Source organism: Phyllopteryx taeniolatus, chromosome 11 (assembly GCF_024500385.1).
Source record: "Phyllopteryx taeniolatus isolate TA_2022b chromosome 11, UOR_Ptae_1.2, whole genome shotgun sequence".
NCBI lineage: Eukaryota > Metazoa > Chordata > Actinopteri > Syngnathiformes > Syngnathidae > Phyllopteryx > Phyllopteryx taeniolatus.
In genome coordinates, this window is record NC_084512.1 from 27,335,956 (window position 1) to 27,361,168 (window position 25,213).

At 41.6% G+C, this 25,213-nt stretch overlaps 1 protein-coding gene across 1 annotated transcript in view; it reads left to right on the plus strand.

The window, feature by feature from the left end:
• The first annotated feature begins 674 nt into the window (after positions 1-674).
• Positions 675-25,213, plus strand: part of mcm8 (minichromosome maintenance 8 homologous recombination repair factor) — a 198,038-nt gene continuing 173,499 nt past the window's right edge. Inside the window, exon 1 of the mRNA XM_061790255.1 lies at positions 675-959. The gene's annotated coding sequence lies outside the window, so the exon portion shown is untranslated. The remainder of the gene's footprint in view (positions 960-25,213) is intronic.

Below are 25,213 nucleotides of genomic sequence, written 5' to 3' on the forward strand. Positions count from 1 at the left end.
ATATATAACACTTGATAATCATATGTGTTAATTTATCCAACACTCTTTTGTTTTTATATCAAAGTGTCTCTTGACTGCACAGCTTCTATTACATTTTTTTTTTTGTCCAATCAGATTTCAGGTTCAATTTGTTGCCATGACAATGTAAACTGTCCAGGGCCTTCAGAATCAGAATGCACAGACACTACAAACAATGGCTGTCTTTTTAAACCAATCAGAACGTCAGATTCACCACTTTCACAGAGGCACATCAGCATAGAATTTAATTCTAAATTTAGATCTCTCAGATTAATGAACAATAAGAAAAGCAATAGATTGGTGAGCGTGTACAACACTGTTTTTTTCCTTTGAGGCTTCAAAGATTGAAAAACATCCAGGATTAATTTACTGTGCATTTGACTTTCTACTTATTGTCTTTAATTTTATTTCTCAATAATTTTTATAATTACACTTGTAATCAATACTTCAAATATTAATTTTGCTAAGTGCAGATATACATGCTGAAAATTGTTTGCGAACGTTGACATGTTGTATTGTTTATTATTCATTCAATAAATATTAAAATAAAATTACATCAGGATTTTCCCGTCCTCTGATTGGTTGCATTTTCCCTACCTCTGATTGGTTGATCAGATCCTTCACCTGACGGTGTCCTGCCTCGACGTCAATGGTATTCTTTGGGATTCACGCAGGTGCCCTAAAAACGGACGAATTATCGGACAGTATTACAAAATTCATTTTCAAAGCGGACTTTTCAAGGAAAACTGGACAGGACGTCTGGCCTGTTTCAACGCCGAAAAAGGTTCATATTCGCTTCACTTTCACTCGCGAGCAGCAGCAACTTGCTAGTTGTGACCGCTAGCTAGCTAGCTTTGACTAGCCAACACAACACAACACAACAAGAAGCTCTGAAGAGCAAAGGATTTATGGAGTTCGTCTATAAATAATACGCATCTCTGGTGAGTACGATGTATTGTATTTCAAGTATTTATGCTTTTGTCATGTTATTAGAACTGCTATATTGTAGTGTAGAGGTTTGTACTGTTTGGGAGTGACGATCTTGCTTTAGTAATAATGTTGTACATCCTCAAATACGCTAAACCTCTCTCTCTCTCTCTCTCTCTCTCTCTACATACTACATAACTTTTTATTCACGCTCATATATCGTTTTTTTAAAAGTATTATTAATATAGAGCTTTGGAAAAAAAACAAGACTCCTAAAAACACTAGACCTTCTTTTGTATTTTGACTTTTTCGTTTACTAAAAAAATAAATGCAAATAAATGCTAACAATAAATAATGACAATATTTATATTTGGAATTTGGGAGTTATGTTGTCAGTAGTTTATTAATTAAAACTAATGTTCTATCCCAAAATCTTATTTGAGTGTATAGTGAAGCATTTAGAAGTATTTAGTTATTTATTTATTTATTTTTTTGGGATATTTTGGAGTTATTATTCTGATAACAAAATTGCAATGTGGACAGCTTTACCATAAAATAACTCATAAAAGTGTATCCTGGCTAAAATGTATGTATTATTGTTAATATTAGTATTGTTATTATTATACACTTCAACACATCTATTAATTCCAGCAGTAGCTATAAATCCCCACTAGGTGAATGTATCACTCTGCAACCTCCATGTTCCCTTGCCATTCTGAGTCTGTCTCTAGCCTTCCAAGGACATGAGTAGTCTTTCTTTATTTTAGTTTTAATATACAATACTAAAGTATTTAGTGTATCTCCTCACATTTGTATGACAGTTAAGACACTTACATGAGGTTTTGTGATAGGGAATACATTCATTTTACAGGATTTCTTATGGGAAAATTTCAAATGAAAACAGCTTGGAAGTCAACCAACGTCACGGCACACAAATTGTGTTTGACTTTTGCAGGTTCCACTGCACTTATTTCACTTCCCCCACACGTCGCGTGGACACTTTGGCAGCCGCGTGTGGATAAAAGACTGAAATTGAAGATTTTTTGCGGCCTCGCTTTTGAAATGGCTTTTAAATACACCCGGCATCGCGGTCTGACGTCTCCCAGGAGAGATGGAAAATGGCAAAGAAATGAGTAGAAAATGAAAGGATGGGTAAAGGCTGTCTTAAAATCCCAAGACAAAGGAATATGGGCAGGATCAAGAGTAGAAATTGGATAGTGTGTCTTCTTTTTTTGTAACTTTTTTCACATTACAACATAATTGGACACACTTCCTCGTATCCAGTAATCAACAACTCATCAATCGGTAAAATGAGACGAGAGCAAGAGACGGATGAGCCGCCATTGGATGCTCAAAGAGGCTCTGTCCGCGACATAATGAGCTCCATATGTGACTACGCACACATGCGCGCACACGCATCAGAATGGGTGGAAGAAAGACGTGTTCCATTTTTCCTTGCAAGCATTCCAGACGCTAAAGTGCTTCCTCGCTTACGGTTCCAGTGAAATATGTCAATGTCAACATATTCGGACGATGTGTGAAAGTAACACACTCGATATATTTCGAAGTCGCACGGAATATTCCTCGAGACGCATTCCTAAAACGGCTGCGTGTTTACGACCCTCCTGCAGTCAGGGTTGGCCAGCACGTGACATTGATTAACCAGGAGGTTACGAATAAATGACTGTTTAGTCACTTTAGTTGACTTCGTTAGTCCGTTAGAACGTCAGTTTAGCCTTGAAACTTTGCAGAGTGGTGGGACAAAGTGCAGCTGTTTCCTAAGCTTAATTGTGTTCTCAGTGATTTTGGTAATTATCAAGAAAAACTGTAGAAAATAGCTAGATATCAGATATCTTAAACTCTTATGAGCTATTTTGGTTGTCATTTTAATTGTCCAAACAAATCTACATTTAGTTGTACCAGGCATTAAAATTAACACGAAACAAGGGTGGTGTAATCCTTTTTTCCGTGACTGTAATTATCTGAATGTGCAACGTCACAGCAACTGTGTAAACATGCACGTTGGTGAGTGAGTGAATAAATGCACTTTATCTTCAGCCAATTCACAGCTTGCTATTCTGTGTATAAGGCAGCGATCCCGGATTGGGGGGTTGTTGAGTGGTTGTTGAATCTGTCGGCTTCCCGTGTAGTGTTCGAGGTGAAACTAAGGTATAACGCCGCAGGTGTGTAAGGAGAGCGTGAAGTTGAACACCTGAAACTCCCTGGCCATGCCACATTTGTGGTGACAGCACTTGTGAACAACTCTGTTCTATGAAAACAAAAACGTGGTTTAGGGTTCACAAAATCTTGTGTCTAAGGGAACCAAAAATATGAACATATTCTCGAAAACCCCCAGGTTTCTTCCCTAAAGCAAACAGTCACTGCGTTTGCCAAGCTTGGTTGGTAGACGGTGTACTGTATTTCCCAGTGACGCGCCAAACGCCCGGATCCTAAAACATATCAGATCCCAGCGCCAACTTCTCAGGAACAACTGGACAGCATCTGCCCATGACCCACTTTGGATCCTGAAGCAGACTTTGACAAAATGAGACTTTGCTTCCTAAGGAATGTTTTCACTGGAGCGGCTCCCAGGGCGAGGGACTATATTTAACACTTTGCATGCACATCCTGCATGTCAGCACCTCGAAAAAAGTACGGATCGGGAACCTCAACTGGGTCGCGGACCTTTCACGGGTCAATTAGAGTGACTAATTGCACCCAGGTTGCTTTGCGGCTGACAAAACGTCTGGGATGAGACCATCCCGGCCTGGCTGGTCCGACATTTGGCTGACCTTTGGGTGACGAGGTAACGAGACGGTCCGCTGGAAGGAACAAAGACAGAAAGAATGTAGGCAAGCAGACAGACGCCGCATGGCTGCCGTTACGCAGAAAGTAAATTTGTCCCCGGGGAGCGTCGAGCCCGTCAGAAACACTCACTCCGATCTTTCCCAGTCCACTCGTCAAAGCCCGGGCTGCAACACATCAACATTTGCGCTAGGTACCTGAACTCCCCCACAGACAAGTCCCAGTGGAAAGCCTGTCAGCTAACCTCTTTTTGTTTGTCGAATGAACCAAAGACTGAATTCTACATTTGCTTCCTCCATTCTAAGTTTCCCTTTTGGACTACCTGTCTGGCTTTTTCTCATGTTGCCCGTCTGTGTGAACAGCTGGCACAAACACAGAAAAGGGGGACAAAGGCGACCTGGAAATTTCCTGGCTTTGGAGGTAGTATTGGTGCTGTTTCAGATTATATGAATGTAAGGGGAGGACAGTTTCCTGTGGCTGGAATGACAGGGAAATGGCAATTTCCCAGCTTTAGACGTAATATCAGAGCTGAAGTGGGATGCCGGCTGTGTGTAAGGGTAGTCTATTTCCCATGTCGGTGCCATCCAGACAGAACAGTGAATGGTAGTACAAAGGTGACGTGGAAATTTCCCAACTTGTTCGGTAGTACGAAAGCCGGAATGCTGTTCTGGGGCAATAGTCAGGTGAGAATTGGGACGCCGTCTGGGTATAACCTTATTTCGCAATATGGTTTTGCTATTACATGTGAATGGCACCAACACAAAATAGTGGTTTAAAGAAAACCCAGCAATTTCCCGGCTTTGGGAGTAGCATAGGAACCGTATCAGAGGCAGTCTGTGTGTTACCCTCGTGCCGTGTGAATGACACAGATCCAAAATCGTGATACAAAAGCTGTATACCCGGGTTTAGAGGTCGTATCAGAGTTGTATCGCATTCGGTCATCGCCACCTAGCTCTCTCTCCAATCAGGAGAGGAGGGGCAAGAAGAGAGGAGAAGTGGCAGTAAAACAGACCTACATGTTTAACTAAATGCCAAAGTGTAAAAATAAGGCTTAAATCGAGATTTAACCATTTCTACTGAGGTAGCAGCTCTTATATCCGTAGGTAGGGTATTTCAGAATTCATCATGTTCATTTGACTGTAAACGGAGCGAAAATGTCACAGAGGACATTTTGCGTAAGTCACTTGGTAACCTTGATTAAATGTCAGCCTATAGATTCCAATCATTTGGCTGAATTCCTTTTTATGAATTCCAACCTTTTTTGTTAAGAAGGTGGTGATGCCTTTTCCTGGTGTTTGTCAACAAGATGATATTCTGCATCTGGGGGGACAACAGTCCTCGGCTTTTCAAATTAAATTCATATCCAGCGTGTCGGTGTACTTCATCGGCACAAAGTCGCAGTGAAAGTCACCTTCTCACTTTTAATTGGAAAATAAAAAGCGTCTTAACGGTGGGATTCTCCAGGTTGCCCTTGTTCCCATTAAGTGTTACGACATTAACATTGGCCGACTAGCATTTCCGCTTGTATTTAATCTGATCATGACGCTGATGCATCTTGGGAGTTTCCCACCCACTGACAGGTTATGAGATACTAGACGAGGGAATGGCAGAATAACCAACGATGTCACCATACAGTGAGTGTGAGATCATTGATTTATTGGAAGAAAACAATCCACAAAATGTGAAGATATTTTACAATACGCTATTGAATATAATAGCAGACTTTCCTTGTATAATATCGTCATTTGACAGTGGATATTTAAAACGTTAAACCCTAAGTTATTTTGAAACCTTACGCGTGGCTAGAAACTAGGGCTGGGTAATTAATCGAAATGTAATCATGATTTTAATTTTGGCTTCTAACGATCATAAAAACGTTATAATCGAAAAAAAAAGATGAATGTGCAGGGGCGCGGGTTGTGTATAGAAGTTCCTGATGCCCCATGAATGCACCCTTTGTTGCTTGTTGTGCTTTAAGCTGTTTATTAACCCCACAGTTGGAGTTTACGGTAAAACTAAATGTACGACACAAAGAATTACTCACATTGAATATTTAAATACAAGACACAGACCGTTTTAAAAATCGCCAGCTTATGCGATTAGTCAATGAAAAACCCTATTGACGGGCTAGCGAACATCAGCATTAGATCATGGCAGGGATTTACCTTCAAATAACGAATATTTACATACAAATGCCGTAGTAACACACACATACAGACAGACAACACAATAATATTCATGGGCATATATTCTTCTTCATCTGTGAAAAACTAGTTTAAGAAAGTTTTATTGTGACCTTTTTTTTCTTATCTTACTGTTATATGCAGCTCCATGCACGCATCGCACTACACTGCCCCCAAGAGGCCGAGCAGGAACAGCAGATACAGTCATGGCTTTGTATAAAAAGCCACAAATGCTTTTTTTCCCCACTGACTGTCTGACATGAAATCAGACTAAAATTTTCCTGCGTTAGGTGAATTAGGATCACCAACATTATTTATATTTGCTAAATGCCAGTATTGAGAGAGAGATTTTTTTCATATAAGTATTAAGTATATGTAATAGACAATACAGTCATCCAATGTTTTTAGCCATGGCTGTATTTATTTGTATTTGTTTGAAGGCCTAAGATAGGTCAGGCATGCTATATTAAAGCTCTATTAAAAATACAAAGGACTTTGATTCATAGTTCATATGGAGTTTTCTTTCTTTACTGTTGTTCACTGTAACACACACTTGATAGAAGTCAAGTAGAGTTATCGTTGTTGTTGTCATGTGTTTGCTGTTGTTGTGTCTGGCTGAGCATATTGTGAGGTGAAAAGCTTTGGGAGCGGTGGTGAGGCCTGGGAATACTCCGGCATCAGAAGATTGTCGCCTCACGTTAGCCTGACAACCCGTGAGAAGAGCCGCGAGGAAGTTTGAGCTTCTCTACGACAAAAGAGACCGCTAGTATACCTATAACGCGGCTCGAAAAGCTGGCATTGTATTGAAATCCTAACTTGAAAACTTGACCTTTGCTCGAAAACCATAATTTGAAAGCCTAACATGCATTTGAAGCCTTAACCCAGGCTTGAAACCCTAGTTTGAAAAACAAACCTTTGTTTCAAACCTTGGAAGCCTGACTTGAAATCTAATCGCATGCTTGAAACCCTAATTTGAAACCCTAATCTTGGCTGGAATCTCAAATTTGAAACGCTAACTCTGTCTTAAAATCCTACGACGAGAGCGTAACCCATGTTTTAGACATTGCTACTCGAGAATCTTAACTAAGGCTTCAGACCCTAATTTGAAGCCCTAAACTGGCACACCCCAACCTCAGTTTGAAACCCTAACCTTGGATTCCAACCGTACTTTTAAACTCCAACACATCTTTTAAACCCTAACTTGAGACCCTCACCCAGTCCTGAAACTCTAATTTGGAATCCCTAACCCAAGACACCCTTACCCTTATTTGAAAACCTTACTTGGCTTGAAACCACACTTTAAAACCCCAACACATCTCTAATTTAAATACCGAACCCTGGCTTGAAGTCCTAATTTAAAACACTAACTCTATAGATGTTTTTTCTTTTTTTTAAAGATACAAAATTCAGTGCACGGGTCCACTCTACCTTTTCAAGTAGAGAGAGCCTTATTCCCTCAACCGAACCCAGGTTTGAAATCTTAACGCGAAACCCCATACTCTGTTTTGAAACTAATCCTTGATTGAAACCCGAACCCAGGATTGAAACTGTGAAAGCATTCATAGTGACAGCAATATTCAACTTCTGTTACATCTCTGATGTGCCGGGCTGCTGTTTTGCCCTTGTGTCCCTCATCTTTGGGTCCATCAAACGCATCTTTCCTAGCACAAACCATTTCCAAAGTTTTGTTGAAATGGGTTAACGTTTTTTGTGTGTGTGTGTGTGTAAATATTGCCAACGCATAACAAAACAACAACAAAAAAGGCAGAAAAGCCTAAATGTTTAGTGGCGTTCAGCTGGCAGCTCATGACAAAGACGAGTCAGTCAGTGGTGTTGGTCCAGTCGACCCAGGCACAAATGTGCAACATTTGAGACATCAAAGAAACAAGAGCGGCCAGGAAACTTAATTGTGTTGTCGGGGGCCAACAAGCTCCGAGCTGGATGCTACAACAAGAACATGAAAAGTTTCCCACAATTCCCCGAGACCGTGCTGCCTTTAAAGCGTGACGGCGCAATGGTTTAGAAAGCAGCTGGCATGACACGAGTGCCAGAGACAATAATCAGGTTTTGTCTTTTTATTTTTCTGTTTTGTGTTTTTTTTGCTTTATATTACAACCATGAGAACTAGCACTTAGAGCATGAAAGCCTAACAACCAAAGAGAATTTGTTGTCGGGGGAGGTTTCACTCCAAAGGATTAATTAACACTAAATGGCTGTTTTCGAGATAAGAGAGCTCCTTTTTGCTGAGGCCAAATGAGTCTTGTGTTTGATCCAGCATCTCATCCCTCTCGTCCCGCCTCTTTTATTGGGGGGGGGGGGGGGGGGGGGGGGGGGGAAGGATCACCACGTATGCATCATAGCCACCAAAGAACACTATAAGATATGACACACAACAGTCTCATTTTGGCCAATATAAGATGTGTGTCAAATGTTATGTCTTTACAAAGATATAGCTAGTGAGAAACGTGCAGACCGCCACCAAGGGCGTAGTGTTGTTGTTACGTTAGGTTAGGGGATGTCATCTTTGCATATTTCTGCATAACTAAGTAGCTACCTAGCAGAGCAACCGACTGAATAACCAACCAAGCAACCAACTAGCCGACCAACTGACTAACTGACCTACAAACTGACCGACTGACTGACTGACTAAATGACAAACTAACTAACCAACTGACTAGCAGATCAACTTTACGTGCTGAGAAACTGATTGACTGACTGATTGACCAACTAACCAACCAACACAAATAACTGTCTGACTAAATGACTAGCTGACTAACTAACCAACTAAATGAGTTGCAGAGTAACTTTACTTACTGACAAACTGATTGACTGATTGAATGACGTTCATTTGGTGTGCACACTGACCTCTAACTTTTAAGGCACACTGGGTTTGGGGAACCTACAATCTGTGGGCTAACTAACTAACTAACTAAAAAACAGTACATCTGATGTTAATGTTCCGTACTAATTGACACTGTCAGATTGGTATTGATTTGGCACTACAGTGTATTATTGTGGTTATTATTTGTAGTGGTGCAAAGTTGTACTGTATCACGTTTCCAATATGTTGACCCTCTCTTGTAGCTACACTGTAAGGCAACTGAAATACTGTATGTGCATTGGTACCCAATCTGCAATTGCAATAGAAACCCATCTGCTCGAGTGTGAGTAACAACAGGCATCTCAATGGAGACGTTGGAAGAGGGACGTTGAAGGAAGGCGTGCTGGAATCGGAATGCGGGGATGCTTGGCTCTCATGCCAGTGAGAAAATGGAAAGGCTTAACATGCAGCGCAAAACGTGGCCATGCGCACTGCAGATGGCCAGACGGGCGTGTGAAAGAGTGAACAGACGGACGGACAGATATAGCGACACATTGACATCCTGCTAATGAGTTTCACTCAGGGCTGTTTCTAATATTTTGAGCCCTTTATCAAGTTGTGTGTGCCTAACCAAACGGCCGCAGTGGCGCCCGTGAAGGTCGTGACTCTGGGCCGGGGTCGTGTTTGTTTTAGGGCTCAACGTGTCCTTTGGGGGGCCTCGCTGGTATGAAGGGAATGTTGATAGTTTATGTTGTGCGTGACCCCGAGGGGACTCGAACTCTGTTGTTTCTTTTTTACTTTAGAAACAACAAGATTCAGTTTCACTATCGCCTTACGAATGATGGAGCACATCCTGGTAATGTGACTCTCAGAGGAGATACATACCACATTCTTGCATATATGAGTCAATTCCTGAAGAAACCCTGCGTTTGAAAATACACAAGTAAATTCAGTTGCAACCTTGGTTACGGAACCATTTACACTTGTAAGTGAAGCTCCCACTTTATGTACTGCATGTTGTAGGACTGTTTACTGGAAAGGATCTTACCCTTTTTGATTTTGGGACGAATGTCACTGATGGTGTAGTGGTACACTCGCCTGACTTTGGTGCGGGCAGCGTGGGTTCAGTTCCCACTCAGTGACGGTGTGAATGGGAGTGCGAATGGTTGTCCGTGTCTATATGTGCCCGCGACTTATTGGCGACCAGTTCAGGGTGTAGTCCGCCTTTCGCCCGAAGTCAGCTGGGATAGGCTCCAGTGCTCCGTGACCCTAGCCAGGATAAGCGGTGTTGAAAATGGATGGATGGATTCTGGGACGTGGTGGGGAAGTTTCGTTGTAACTCAAACAACACAAGGACAGCATTAAAAAAAAAAAAACATATTTAGCTGACCCGATCCCCACATGCTGCCCAACCTCATCAGATCTTGGAAGCTAAACCGGATCGGTCCTGGTTAGTACTTGGATGGGAGACCGCCCAGGAATGCCAGGTGCTGGGGTTGGGCAGTAGGCCAATCACCTGCTTTTGTAAAAATTACAGACTATAAATTACTGAAACCGCAATTGCGGCCTAATTTGCCTCATGGCATTGAGAGCTCTAACTAATGTGTATGTATATATATATATATGTATGTCAAAAATAATTGTGGAGCGCTATATTGGCATGTTTTTTTTTTTTAGCGTGAGACAACGGGATTCTACTACTACTGGATTTTGGAAAAGTGGCAAAAAAGATTACAAAGAAAACAAAATACAAAAGTGAAAATGTTTACTGTGCCATATTTTTGTTTGCTAGTCCGCTTTTCATTTTTGTTTGTTTGTTTGATTCTGGGGCAGCGTAAATCGTTTTATCGTGACTTTAACTGTAAAATGAAAAATTATGTCAACAAAAGCGAAACTGTTGCTGGTGGTGGTTGCTATGGTTGTAGATGACAGACAATATTTCCAGTTATTCGTATCACTCTGTAATTTCTAATTAGTCATAGTAATCGTAGTACAGTGCTACCTTGACTTACAAATGCACCAATTTATGAGTTTTTCAAGTTAAAACTTGTCTCTTGGTCATTTTTTTGGGTTTGTGTTGAGAGCTAAAATCTGAGCAATGAGCCACATTCAGATCTGCCACTGCTTGGATGAAGTTGAAAAAAGTCGCTAATTCAATTCAATTTTTACAAACTTTAAACATGATATAGCCCCAAATCACAACTGAAGTTGCCTCATGGCACATGGAGCAGGTCAAAGACGACACTCCTCACTCATTAAAAGACCAACTGAACCCCACATGAGCAAGCACGAGGTGACGGCGGCAAGGAAAAAATGCTGTTTATTGAATACAACAAACAGTCAAACACACAAATACACTTGCAAGGAGCTAGAGTAGGCCATAACTCACTTCTTTACATTCTTGTATTGTTTTATGATGTTTTTATACAGTGTTTTTTTTTTTCTTTTTCATAAAAACACCATACAATAAATAGTTTTTGGGTGGCTGGAACAGAGTATTGGCATTTCAGTTCATTTTAATGGGGAAAATTGAGGTTTTATACGAGCTTGGTCACAGAACAAATTGAACTTGTAAGTCAGGGTACCACTGTACTGTAATTCTTTTGGCTATGCCATGAAATAATTGCATTTTTTTGCATAAGTAAATGCCCTCTGCTACTCTTTGAAATAATATACAAAAAAAAAAAAAAATCACTTTTTTTTTTTTTTTTTTTTTAGGAACTCAAACTACTTGTTTGTAGACCAGTGATTCCCAACCAGTGTGCCCCGCGGGGCACATTAGTGTGCCATGAGCGCTCTTCGGGTGTGCCGTGGGAAATTATAAAATTTTACTTAATTGCTCAAGAAATTATTCATTTCCAAGAAATAATGTATCTTTATTCATCTATTTATTCCAGTGAGGAATAGTAACAGACAGAACAAATAAATGCTCTTCTATTAGATGGCAGGAAGTACATACAGTAATTAATGCATCCACTTTTTGTGACATTTTTGTTTGTGGGTGTGCCGCGAGATTTTTCAATTGTAAAATATGTGCCTTGGCTCCATAAAGGTTGTAAATCACTGTTCTAGACATACTATTCTTGTTAAGTTACTCATTATCATCTAGTGCTACTGTATTTAGACTGTATAAAGTAGTGAAAGACCCCCGGGGAGCCTCTCCTTGCTTTCCCCGCCAGCTCCCCATTATCAACGATTAGCAGCGGCGAGCAGCTGTTGAGGACGTTGATGGCCGGAAGAGGCCTTCAGCGCAGACTGACGAGTCTCGTAAACGACAGCTCCGCAGGTTTTTTTACGAGAGAGGGGCAGAGATTTTTACGAGCTTTGGAGCGTTATCTGCCTTTTTATCCTCATGTAGATTTTTATTACATAAAAACCTTGAGATGTCTTAAGTGTGCCAAGGTGTAATAATCCCTCTAGTGTTAACACTGCAACTGTGCAGCTCTGGTAGTATTGTTTACCGATTGTCAGTCCGACATGTCTTAACCTATGTATGGTTTTTAATCTGGCGGCAGTGGTTAGTCTCGCCGCCTCACAGTTCTGAGGTTGGGGTTTCGAATCCGGGTTCCACCCCGGTGAGGGGTGTGTTCTTCACCGTGGTTGCGTGGGTTTCCCGCGGCTTCCTCCCACATTCCAAAAACTTGCATTTTAGTTTCATAGGGGACTCTTAATTGTCCTCAGATGTGAAGGTAAGTGTGAATGTTGTTTGTCTATGTGTGAGCTGCGATTACCTGGCGACCAGTTCAGGTCTTCTTGCCCAAAGTGAGGATAAGCAGTATAGAAAATGGATGGATGGATGGTTTTTAATCTCACAAGGTAGCACATTCAGTTAGAAGAACAGACTGTTATTTTATTTCTTTCACACCACTCGCGAAGTGGGGAGGCTGAATATCATCCAAGCCTACTAAAAAAATAACACAAATACACCAGTGTACTCTGTAAAAGTATCATCTGGTTTATTGTTTGCTTTCAAAAAACTGTAAAAATTTGCAAATGCATAAAATCAAAATAAAGAACTCTCTCTTACGCCAATCGTTACTTTTTTTGTTTCTTCCTCAATACTTCAGGCTCTGTTGAATGTGAATTGCTCTTGGTGCTCCCCCTAGTTGTCGCAGCGTTTTACACAGGTGCTTACTTCAAAATTTTGCCTTGGATTGACGGGATTACAGTAATCCCCAATATATTTGCTTTGAGTTTTTTTTTTCTGTGGAACAATACGTATTCTTGGCTAGTCACTGAAAGATTCATCTATTCATGTTTATTGGGATCTTTCCAAAATACCCTAAAATGCCACAAAATGGAGTATAGTAATTTTTGTCAAGGAAGTATGTTGAAGTGATAGATCTTGACTGAGAGACAAATTTTGTATTTTAGGAAGGAGCTAAATTTAGCCTGCTGTTAGTGGATGTTGCAGTGCATGTGCACTTGTACCATTTATTTTTAAAGCTAATCTTCTTCTTCTTTTTCTTCTTCTTCTAATGTGTTACAGTGACTTTAAAATGATATTGCATGTTTTTGGTATCACAATTTGTGGTATATTTACAGTTCAAATTATTAATAAAAGGCAATAAATGAACATTTTCAGGGGGTGCGTCAATTACTATTCGTGGCAGTGTGTTGGTCACTGTCCGCGGGGGATTACGGTTCTGCAATAATCCTCATCAGGCTGCCGTGTGTGGAAATAACAACTCATGTTGCAACTTTTTCCGTATCTGCGCATCATTTTATCAAACAACCCGCTGCGTTACACCGCCGCCCAATCGCCTCTGATTGACGCCCCGCGCCATGCGAACCGCAGTGGGTTATTGCGTTGATGCAATAAATCCATTATTACATAGCATTATCTGTGTTAACACGGCAGGAGATCCCCATGCATGTTTGCACACGTACATGGACAGATCCCCTGTTTCTCATAGCTGCACGCACACGCATGAAGATTAGATTGAATCAGTGCAGGTACGAAAACACATGGGAAAGACGCAGGTGTCAAGGGAACAAGATGATTTAATCCAATGCAGACGATGTACCGAGTGAGTGAATCCAGTCGATTGGAGGAGGATTTGCAGGAGATTCCCGTGAATATCAACCAAACACTCTCACATCAGCAGTAGAAAAGTCACAAGACTTCTAATAAAGCTTAGTTTCCACCAAGCGGTACGGTACAGTTTATTTTGCTATGGTATGGTTCAGGAACAAAGAAACTAGAGTGTATTCTCGGGTACTCAAGGGGGAACGGCAAAAAAGTAGAAGTAAGAAACAATGTTGTAAAATGGCCTGGCTTGATGTTAATATTAGTTTTGCTTATTGAATATTTGGTCAGTTTGTACATGTCGTACTATTCTAAATTCCTGAGGTTGCCAGCAACATCTGGGGAGAGAGTGACTGGTGATTAGTGAAGAACCAGGAATTGTGTACTGTATTTTTCTCTTTAAATGTATTTTTTGTAATTTATTGATCTAACTGTCTATTTGTCATCCATTAATCCATCCAGACCACCAGCATAATTATGGTTTATTGAATAATCAGTCAGTCTGTAGTAATGTTCCTGAGGCCCCTAAAGACACAGTTTGCAAGTTGGGGTGAGAGAGTGGCTGTTTATTGGTGGACAACCAGAAAGTAAGGCGTGATAGCTACTGAAAAGTTGTCCATTGTGCTGGGGTGGATATTGTGTTCAACTCAATGCTATAAAAATGTGTACCATATGAAACTGAACTGTACTGAATTGTTGTTTACTTGACATGATCATTTTGTAGCCAGGCAAAGCAACTCTTGGATAACAGGGCACAATGTCTAAATTGTAAAAATACTTTCGGTTATGTGTTTTTTTGTGTTCTTTACCAAGTGATATTACCACCTACTGGCCTGGCATGCATATTACAGTCCCGGATTGCTGTCCCTCCTCCTCTTCTGCTGTGTAACTGCACCAGCTTGTGTTGTAAATGGAAGAGCAGTTCCACACATTAAAATTCATCACTTCTTCTGAGAGATGCGTTAGCATTCCGAGTGCGTGGCTCGCGCCTTGTTTGAAAAAAATATATACACAAACACACACACACACAAACAAACAAGTGCGCTCTTCTTGGTTTACCTGTGCAGCCTGGAGGTGAGGTTCGAACATCTCAGAGCACTCGGCACCTGCAACACTGCAGGACCGCATCAGACGTCCAGAGCAACCGTCAATGCATACGCACCTATTAAATACAAGAACATCTGTCCACCCATCGATCAGCAACCCATCCATGGCTGGTCGATGGACTGTAAATGACCTCAGAACTTTAAGGTGGATGTGCTCGCCACTTGGGCACGTGCCGGCCTGTCTAATATCATACATCACTCGGTTTTCAAATTAAAACGCCACCAGTTTTCATGGCTAATCTCAGATGATTAATGCAATAAAGCACATCTTAATTGGATTCAATCAGACTTAACTGTACTAATAGTTTCCCTTTGATTAGAAACAGGAAACAACAAACCGTTCCAAGTCCAAACAAGGCAGCTACACAGAAAGACAAACAAAATGAAAATATCAAAGTCATTCTGCCAGCCAGAACAGCATCGACATCCGGGATGTTCCTGGTGAGCTACGAAGCGGCATACGCCCCTGCTGGGATGCGAGCCGTAATTCTCTCTACTGGAGTGAATGTTTTCATGTCAGCACCATCCGGTCGCCGCATCCATCACTCAGTGTGTTAGCGTCAAATCAAAACCGTCAGTATCGCACGCTTGCACGGGGGAGAGCGTTCCGGGACTTTGCGGGAATCGGGTCCAGCCAAGCCTCATGTCTGCCTTTGTAATAAACAGAGAGAGCGAGGCGTCCTCCTCTCGCAGCTGTGCCTTGAAGGCAGGCCAGCCAGCCAAGCGGTCGGCCAGCCAGCCAACCAGCAGTTCGAGGTGTCAACTGTTAGGACTGAAGGCTCGCCAAAGTCTGCACAAACGCCGCCGACCTGTTGGCGCTCCTCGAGGAGGAACGTCGCTCGACCCCCACGCAGCTGGAGCAGGATGGATCAATCTCACTTTAATGTGCACGCACACACTCTCAAGTGAGTTGTATTTCATCCTTACAGCACTGACCTTCCATCCAAAACACTTGCTGGAAGACGACAGATGGACTGAGTAGAGTGCGGATAAAGGTGCAATACATGGCTATTCAACAACAGATGGATGGATGGCAGTGGGTGGATGGAATGGATGGATAGATACTACCTGGAAAGTGGGTGGGTATTTTGGATGGATGGGAAGATGGATGGATGCATGGATTGATGGATGGATAACTGAGCGGGTAGTTTGGATGTATGGATGATAGATGGATTGATTATTAATGGATGGGTGATAAATGGATGTTAGTGGGCGAGTGGTTTGGATAGGTGATATGATGATGGATGGATGGTTTTGATCGATGGATGGCTAGACGAAAAAATGTGTTGTATCTGAATTAGGTGGCGGATTGATGTTCGACATGGATGGATTGATAGACATACAGAAGGATACATGGATGGATGGACAGATTGATAAATGATGGATAGCGGTACAATACACAATGATAGACAGATGCATGGATGTTTGATGGATCGATGGATAGACAGATGGATGACGGAAAGATGAATAAACCTAAACGAATTCACGAGTGTTCATCAATGGCTCTTTCAACTGTCCTTAGACATCATTCATGTGCAGATTTTCAGGAATTATCAACTTGGTGCTGATGATCTTTTTTCCAAATGAAACCAAGCTTTCAGAGAATCCAACCTGAGCCTGCGGCATCTTTTTTAAGGAGCTTGTTTGCAATTTGTTGCTTTCATCTGCGCTCACTGACTAATAAGATGCTCCAGAAATGTCACTTGCTGTTTATTACCAATGTTGGCGAGATGGAGACGTCTCTCTCTCTCTCACACACACACGCACACACACACACAACGCACACACTATCAAATAATATTAGACACACTGTCTGGTTTGTGTTGATATCAGCAATTTTTTTAAATTTATCTTTACTTCCCAAATAAACAAGCAAAAACAAACAGCCTCTTGTTAAAATGTGATTTAAAGTTGCGTACTGCTGCCGGCATGCTTATTGTCAGGACAATCCAGTCAGTGTTTGAATACTTTCAAGTGAAAACAAAAATGCTTTTCGTAAGGAGTTCCACACCGAAAAGCATCTTTGTAACTTCTGCCTCTTTTTTTTGTTGATCCCTTCGTCTCATGCCCACTCGTCCTGGCATTGGTGGGAAAAGACAAGCGTGAATGGAGAGCGCCGGTTATGAAGTTGTCCAAAATGAAAGTCCCAGATAAGGTCCTCTCTCTCTCTCACACACACACACACACACACACACACAGACTCGTAAAGACAGATGGACGGGTGGCCAGATAAAGATGGCGCTATCTGAAATGTAATAAATCCGAAGCAAATGAGTCTGTTCTTCTGGGCGAGGAGCTGCAGGCCATCGCGGCATCCGAGTAATAACTAACTCATCCCCGGTCCCGGGCTCGGACCGATAAAAGACGGCCCGCGTTTGAATGCAAAAGGGTGTAAAGTAGCATACTGTATGCGCCCAGCTGCAGCAACGGGTCTGGGTACACGTCGGGCTGCGGTGTGGCCTCAAAATTTCAAAAAGACTTCACAATGTTGCACTTCTTAGTTGGCACTAACCGGAAGCAGGTGTAATTAATTCAGGCCCAACGAGTTTGCTGCCCAAAAGAGCTGCTCTAGAAAACTAACGACAGTTTTAATAATGCGCTGCGATGGTTTTGGTGCATGTCTGGATGGGGCCTGGCCTCAACTTTTCAAAACAACCTTGAGTTAGACTTCACCTAAAAAAAATAATGAATTCAGTTTTATGTGTGGCATATTTTTTTAAAAGTTAACTTTTTATGTAACTACTAATGACTAGTCTTCCGCAAGTATGTCTAAACAAGTTGGCTGCTTAAACGGGTTGTTGTCAAATAGGTCTTTTGGGTGGCATGTTTGACTGAGTTGGATGAGGTACAAAGGTTGACTTTTAATGTAAATATTCGAATTTTTTGGCATAATGTATCAATTATCGTTTGTAGATGTGTGCAGCCTAAAGAGGCTGCCCTAGAAAAGTAAAGTAATAGAATTTTGTGCATTTCTGACTCCAAAGGTTGACTTTAACACGTCATATTTGAATAGGTAGTCAGTAGGCATGACTAATCAATTGGTTGTTGAGGATCCCTTAGTTTCCCGCCCTACAATAATAAATTAAGTATTACGGGGGGCATTTTTGATTTGGTGAAAACAAGATGGGTTTTGTTTGGAATGTATCATGAAAGAAATAATCATGTATTTATTTCTTTATCGGGCTGCACAGCCCCTTTAGGGTTTTGTTATCAAATTTTCAGACCCTGTTTTGCCATTTTAGTCTCTTAAGAACACGAGCGGTGATGCAAACAACTTATGCTCGAATTGAAATGGTAATACAATCACTCGGTAAAACTCAAGGTCACGAAGGGCCGCACCAAGCATATTTATTTACCCGTTGAAAAAGGTCATTTGCCATTTCTTTTTTTTTTTTTTTTTTTTAGGTCGACTCTGTGTGATTTTAGTTCTCAAGGGTTGTGAAAAAGAAGAAAAAAATGCGGCCTCTTCTTTAAATGCTTTTCTGCAGAGAGAAGATTTTGATCAGCTTGCAAAGTGAGCGCCGTCTGTCTGAAACATTCCATTTTTCATCCCTCCTGTGAGTCGTGTCTCACTGCCGTTTTAATGTAGTGAATTAAAAAACGTGCGCACGTGAGGAAACTACTGATGACTCTTTTTGGACAGTCGTTCTTTAAGTTTGGTTACTTAAACGAATCGGCCTTTTGTGGCGCCTCCATTTTTTTTTCTTCTTTCGATTGATACCAAATTGCATGTAAAATGAATTATTAATTTAGAAACTACATTATTTCAAATATGCCTTATTCAGATTGCTTTATTAACTAATTCACTACCGTTTGCAGAGTTCCCCATGATTCCAGCTGTTTTAGAGCATAATAATGTGTTCTGTGACAATATAAGCACTGAACCTATCAAAAGGAAGAGGAGACTCTTCTTTCTCCAGAAACAAAGTTTGTTTCTAGCCTTTTCTCATTCTTTAGTAATCAGCAGTAGAACATGAGTTGGTAAAGGTTTTACCCAAAACACCAGTTTCTGACCCAAAAAGTGGAGAAAACAAGCTTTTTGTTTAAGGAAGCAGAGCAGTGACTTTGGCGCTAATATTTTGTGATTTTTGTGATACCTCAAACTATAAAATAACAAATACAAGCCTGAGAAAGGGCTTTGGATGTCCAAATAATGATTTACAGATATACCTGTGCAACTAAAAATCTGCTGTGAAGGATGCTGACTCACCAACACTGGCATTGAACATCAGAGGCATAGTTACATGGCGTTCGTCATGCACGCCATCAACTGCCTCATCTTTTCTCATGACCTAGATAAACACTTTCTACTACCTACAGCGACACATACTCTGTTTATATATACAGTGGGTATGGAAAGTATTCAGACCCCTTACATTTTTCACTCTTTGTTATACTGCAGGACGACTGGTTAGAGCCTCTGCCTCTCAGTTCTGAGGACCGGGGTTCGATCCCCGGCCCCGCCTGTGTGGAGTTTGCATGTTATCTCCGTGCCTGCGTGGGTTTTCTCCAGGCACTCCGGTTTCCTCCCACATCCCAAAAACATGCATTGTAGGTTAATCGAAGACTCTAAATTGTGACTGTGAGTGCGAATGGTTGTTTGTTTGTATGTGCCCTGCGATTGGCCGGCAACCGGTTCAGGGTGTACCCCGCATCCTGCCCGATGATAGCTGGGATAGGCTCCAGCACGCCCGCGATCCTAGTGAGGAGAAGCGGCTCAGAAAATGGATGGATGGATGGATGTTATACTGCAGCCATTTGCTAAAATCATTTAAGTTCATTTTTTTCCCCCTCATTAATGTACACACAGCACCCCATATTTATACTTATGGCTGTGTGATATTTCAGTTTTTCTTTTTTAATAAATCTGAAAAAAATTCAACAATTCAGTTTTTTTCCGTCAATATGGGGTGCTGTGTGTACATTAACGAGGAAAAATAATAACTTAAATGATTTTAGCAAATGGCTGCAATATAACAAAGAGTGAAAAATCTAAGGTCTGAATACTTTCCGTACCCACTTTGTGTGCGTTTGTGTGTGTATATGTATATATATATATATATATATAAAATAGACTGTGCACATACTCTTGTGTGTGAGGTTCCTAAACCTGGTCCAACTTCCGTGTTGGGATTTCTCTCCCTCATAATTGATGTGACAAGCCGAGATTCTTCCAGTCTTTATCTTCTCCTCAAAAGCTGTGCTGATCTCAAATCCAAAGCGATAAAACGTCGCCATCTACAGCGATTTGTTAGTCATTACAGTGCTTTAAAAACCTGAATCTCACAGACAAACTGGGTGAGACCCACCTCCAGGCCAGTTGAAAAAAACAAACCTGGCGAATACATACTGTACGTCGGCCGAAGATCCCGATCGTTCGCCACCGACACGTCACAGGACGAAACATAAGCACCTCAGCAGGAGTACATAAAAACCCGCTAACATGCTCGACTGCCGCCTGACCGCCTGCGCTCTGCATGCGGGGGCGGCGAAGCGAAGCAAAGAGGCAATGCCTCATAACGCGGGTCATATTCAGGAGGAAGACTTAAAGGTTCTTCAATCACATCGCAGACATATTTCACCTGCTTGTGGAATATAAAACGAGTCCAGGGCGGCGGGGATGTTGGGGATGGGTGCTGCAGTGGAGCTAAAAAGTTCCACACTTGAAATGCATCATTTTCCAATCGAGTCCGGATGTAGATGAGCTTTTCAAGCTGTAAATCTTATGAGCCACGCCTTATCTCAGCTGCTTAATGTTTGTGACATTTCCAACACTTTATACTGCATTTGGACCAAAATTCACCACCAGCTGGTTAGTTTCTCTATCGCCATGTCCACACGAGCAGAGATATTTATAACAGTGACTAAATTACAGAAATTACCTTAACAGGCCTCCTCTTTAATGACCTTTTTTCCATCCATCCATCCATTTTCGACCCCTTATCACAGGTCGGGTCGCGGGGGCAGTAGCTTTAGCAGGGACGCCCAGACTTCCCTCTCCCCAGCCACTTCATCCAGCTTCATCCCGAGGCGACCCACAGCTCGTGACCATAGGTGAGGGTAGGAACGTAGATCGACCGGTAAATCGAGAGCTTCGCCTTTCGGCTTGGCTCCTTCTTTACCACAACGGATCGATACAAAGTCCGCATCACTGCAATCTCCCGTTCCATTCTTCCCTCACTCATGAACAAGACCCCAAGATACTCGAACTCCTCCACTTGGGGCAGGATCTCAACCCCGACCTGGAGAGGGCCCGCCACCCTTGTCCGACTGAGGACCATGGTCTCAGATTTGGAGGTGCTGATTCTCATCCCAGCCGCTTCACACTGAGCTGCAAACTGCTCCAGTGAGAGTTGGAGGTCACGGCTTGATGAAGCCAACAGAACCACATCATCTGCAAAAAGCAGAGATGCAATCCTGAGGCCACCAAACCGGACCCCCTCTACGCCTCGGCTGCGCCTAGACATTCTGTCCATAAAAGTTCTGAACAGAATCGGTAACAAAGGGCAGCCTTGGCGGAGTCCAACCCTCACCGGGAACAAGTCCGACTTACTGCCGGCAATGCATACCAAACTCTGACGCCGGTCGTACAGGGGCCGCACAGCCCGTATCAGGGGGTTCGGTCGAACGCCTTCTCCAAGTCCACAAAACACATGTAGACCTTTGTAGTTGGAGCACACCCTCCGGTCCCCATTCTTAAAAAGGGGGACCACCACCCCAGTCTGCCATTCCAGAGGCACTGTCCCCGATGTCCACGCGATGTTGCAGAGGCGTGTTAACTAGGACAGCCCTACCACATCCAAAGCCTTGAGAAATCTCATCCACCCCCGGCCGGCCGGGGCTTTGCCACCGAGGAGCTTTTTAACCACCTCGGTGACCTCAACTCCAGAGATAGGAGAGCCCGCCTCAGATAACCCAGACTCTGCTCCCTCATGGGAAGGCGTGTCGGTGGAATTGAGGAGGTCTTCGAAGTATTCTCCTCACCGGCTCGCAACGTCCCGAGTCGAGGTCAGCAGCGTCCCATCCCCACTATACACAGTGTTGATGGTGCACTGCTTCCCCTTCCTGAGACGCCGGATGTAAATATAATGTTTAACATGTTAAACAGACGTTTGTCAGATATTGTTTTATTTTACTCAGTTATTCATTTTAAACTTTTACATTGTTTTTAAATAAAAAAACTTTTTATTAATATTTTTTTTATATTTAAAATGTATTCAACAGTTTTTTTTTAATTACATTTAGTTTTTCCATTTTTTTTATTCAACATCATACAAATGTTTTCAAATGTTTTTTTTTTTTTTTTTTTGAGCAAAATGAAGTAATAATAGTAAACACGAAGTACAATGAACACCTGTCAATTTGCTGATTTGCATATCGAAAGCCATGTCTAATATAAAAGTACTGCTTTGGCGCCATCTTATGGAATCTTTTTGCCGAGGAACCATGTTGAAGTAAGGGGAGGAGCAACATTTTGTCATAAAATAGCCTTGTCTAATCGAAACAATAGCTTTGCCACCATCTTGTGGCATCTATAGCCAATTACAAACCTCTTTGGGTAGAGGATTACTCACAGATTTCTGGGCTTGGGGTTCACTAAATACCGTATAGGCCTCGCTGGATTTTGCCAGCCCTCACCATATTGGTCCCGTGTCTGCTAATTAAAGTTTGTCTTGATTGGAAAAAAAAAAAAAACGCGCACATCATATCATCTTAAAGATGTGGCTCTAATGCGCAAGATAGCAGCCGTAATTGGATTTTGATTGGTTGCTAATGAAGATGCACTTCCTGTGGAAGATACGTGACACGTCATCTGTTCTACCGCAACACACACTAACACACACGTCACACACAAGTCTCTTATGGAGAGGTGTGAAAAAGCATTCATATGAACATAAACACTTTGAGCTGTCAATCAACTGTATGTCTCTGTCACCGGATGGTGCAATAATGTTGAGTTGTCATGCACACCTCCGAAATCAGTTTCATTTGGTTTGAAGTGCCCATTTTATTTACAGGAATCCTTCAGAAATTAACAACTCCCAAAACATTTTTGAAAATTCACCCCCTGTAGCCTGCAGTGCACTTGGCAACATTAAATTTAGTCGACATGTCTATCATGAAGAGATGCTGAAAAAAAGTCAAGAGACTATGCCTGAAAAGACACAAGAAGTCTGCTAATTTGGTCTGAATTATCCAATTTAGTGTCTTGTGGGGTCCAAAATTGATATAGCAACATCCCACACAATTTCAATAACTCTGCTCCTGCATTATGTTTTTCTTACATTGTTAAACTTCACAATTTCTTAGATTTTTACTTTTGTGTCACTTTCATATTTGTCGTCTCTTGGGGGGGTGTTTTGGTGGATTTGCTGTTTGTCTAGTTGTTTGCTCAGCACTCTGCCGCGACTTCATAATTCAGTGTTGAGGGATTTATTTGTGGCGGCTAAAAAATAAATAAATAAATTAGAAAAAGAAAAGTCACCGCCAGCTAACACTTATTTGAAGTTGGAGTGTGACCATCCAGAAAAACAAAAATCTCATTTATATGTTGATCCCTGCTGAGATGTGCTGATTCTAACATCATCACAAAACACTACTAAATATTTCATTTGTTACATGGTATATGTGTATATAGTAATGTAAGAATATTTAAGTAACGTACAGGATATTGTTCTTAGGCTGACAGTGGCTCATGGAACTTCAATATTTGCATCTCATTTGGCTTATTAAACATGCATGACACAATCAATGCATTTACATAGTCATGAGTTTTAATGTGGACACAACCGCTACATGCGATATGCTACATGCTATATGACACATACGACATGATTTAGGACACCTTACACACTACTTGCCAAACTCTGCTTTCAACGTGATACATGCTACGTGATATGATGCTAGCTGGAATGTGCTACATGCTACAGGACATGCTTTGTACTTGATTATGCACGATACAGGTGTACGCATGAGAAGGTATGTTTAAAAATCTGATGTTAATATGTCTACAAAAGCTGTTTTTGAACAATACACATTCTTTATAGCTCCTATTGTCTCTAAGTGCGTCACGATTTAGTGACAGTAGAAAAATGCCGGTCCCAGGCTGACAACAGTTGAGAACCAATGAGCTACGTGATGCATGCTACACTAGACATGCTACATAACATAAGGAACATGATACAAGTAATGTTGCATGCTACATTTTATATGATACATGCTCGATGATACAAGATACATGCTACATGCTACAAGCTGCATATTGTACACCAGCTTCTGGCATTTAAACGATGGGAACACGTTGTTTTGACAGCCTAAAAGACTGAGGCAATGCTAGCTAGTTCTTGGTTTCAAACATTTTTTTTTTCCTTCTCAGTTCGACCACTATATAAATTGATAAAGGAGGGGAACTATTTTGTTTTCCTGTTGTGGTAATTTTCAAAAATAGGTTTTGTAAATAAATGACAACCGCTGTTGCGACTTTTGGCTTGTCCCATCAAGTGTCGCCACAGCAAGACACGCACATGATTTGATTGACACATTCTTCTTTTTAATAATTAATTTAAACTTGTTACTTTTACTTAAGCGCAGGAGTTCAGTACTGTACTTCTACTTTTACCAGTATTTTAAAAAACAATTTTTTTAGTATCTGTCTTTCAACTTAAATAGTAATTTTGGCACCTCAGGAGAAGAGTGTAACACTACTTACTTTTTTTCTGCCAGCATGCATCAAAGTGCTTTAAAAGAGAAACTCTTAAAGTGCCTGACAGAAAGTATCGGCCTTTTCCCCCCCTCTTGCAGAAGAAGTCGTAATCTTTCATCACGGTATCGATCCGGCGGCAGCTCTGCGGCGCATTATGCAAACGTCGCCACTGACATTGATTTCATGTGTCATCTCGCCATTTGGCAGACACTTTTCTTAAATCACCACACGTCCCTAAAAAATAAAATAAAAATGACGATGGGACAAAGAGCTCTTTCCCTTCCCGCTAATCCGCTGACACGTTTCATTAAATCAGAGAGTAAATCTTCATCTTCCTCTGCGACACAAAGTATCGACGAACCTGCGCTAAAGTCCTCCATCATGAAGCTCCTTATTGAGCCCATTACAGATGCGTCCACACACACACACACACAGACAGAATTATGCATGAGCTCAAGTCCGATTAAAGTGACTTCTTTTTCATAGCACGCAATTAAAGACTCTGCGATGATGAAGACGAGAAGTGTGTGTGCTAACTAGCCTATGTGACATCCAAATGCTTCAATCCGGCTCGCTTGCGCATAATTACACGGGCACATTTCAACATAGGATGTTACATAT